Genomic DNA, 1,756 nt, shown 5'->3' on the forward strand with positions numbered 1-1,756 from the left:
TAACTTCTCTGACTTTGACGCTTAATAACTTTCGTTCATATGCAGTCTAAGCTCTGCAACTCTCAGGAAAGCTAGTACTACTCATTTCCTTTCCATATCAGTCTTTGGCTTGTCGATCCGATGTCTACAGCCTGACTTATTCACGTTGCCTGTGAAGGTAGGTTTTTGCCCATTTTCCAGTTCATGTGGTAACATTCCCGGACTTTGCCGGCTTTCTCTTCATGTGGTAACTTGCTTGCTTGTGTGGTAACTTGAAAGTGTATTTCCGACAGACCCAATCTCGGACTTAGCCGATTTTTCTCTTCATATTATATGGATCCATCACTAGGCCATCTTGCTTGCTTGTGTGGTAACTTGAAAGTGTATTTCTGACAGACCCAATCTCGGACTTAGCCGATTTTTCTCTTCATATCATATGGATCCATCCTTAGGCCATCTTGCTTGCTTGTGTGGTAACTTGATAGTGTATTTCTGACAGACCCAATCTTGGACTTAGCCGATTTTTCTGTTCATATCATATGGATCCATCACTAGGCCATCTTGCTTGCTTGTGTGGTAACTTGGAAGTGTATTTCTGACAGACCCAATCTGGGACTTAGCCGATTTTTCTCTTCATATTATATGGATCCTGGACTTAGCCGATTTTTCTCTTCATATCATATGGATCCATCACTAGGCCATCTTGCTTGCTTGTGTGGTAACTTGGAAGTGTATTTCTGACAGACCCAATCTGGGACTTAGCCGATTTTTCTCTTCATATCATATGGATCCATCACTAGGCCATCTTGCTTGCTTGTGTGGTAACTTGGAAGTGTATTTCTGACAGACCCAATCTGGGACTTAGCCGATTTTTCTCTTCATATTATATGGATCCTGGACTTAGCCGATTTTTCTCTTCATATTATATGGATCCATCATTAGGCCATCTTGCTTGCTTGTGTGGTAACTTGATAGTGTATTTCCGACAGACCCAATCTCGGACTTAGCCGATTTTTCTCTTCATATTATATGGTTCCATCACTAGGCCATCTTGCTTGCTTGTGTGGTATCTTGAAAGTGTATGTCTGACAGACCCAATCTCGGACTTAGCCGATTTTTCTCTTCATATAATATGGATCCTGGACTTAGCCTGTTATTAGGTTATTATATATGGATCCTGGACTTAGCCGATTATTAGGTTATTATATATGGATCCTGGACTTAGCCGATTTTTCTCTTCATATAATACGGATCCTGGACTTAGCCGATTATTAGGTTATTATATATGGATCCTGGACTTAGCCGATATTTCTCTTCATATGATATGGATCCTGGACTTAGCCGATTTTTCTCTTCATATAATATGGATCCGGGACTTAGCCGATTTTTCTCTTCAAATAATATGGATCCGGGACTTAGCCAATTTTTCTCTTCATGTGGTAACGTATGCCAATCGCTCACAAGTCATGGGATAAGGGTACTTGTGTTCTTCCATCTTCTAAGTCCCGCACGGGGACATCGTGATCGCCCCAAGTCCGGAATAGCGCCAAGTCAAGCCCCACGGTGGCCGTGCAGGACCTGTTAGCGGCGGCCCCACTGACAGCACTAATCCGGACTTAGAAATTATATCTTTCTAATCGAACACCACACACGCAACACCACCATACCACCATCTCCTTGCAAGTACCTAAGTACCCGCAACTCCATGGTGAAGGCAATGTCACTCCATCACCAACCTCTTTGCACTGCAAGCACTTGCGTACCCACAACACTCCGA

Source organism: Anopheles coustani (genome assembly GCF_943734705.1).
Source record: "Anopheles coustani chromosome X unlocalized genomic scaffold, idAnoCousDA_361_x.2 X_unloc_71, whole genome shotgun sequence".
NCBI lineage: Eukaryota > Metazoa > Arthropoda > Insecta > Diptera > Culicidae > Anopheles > Anopheles coustani.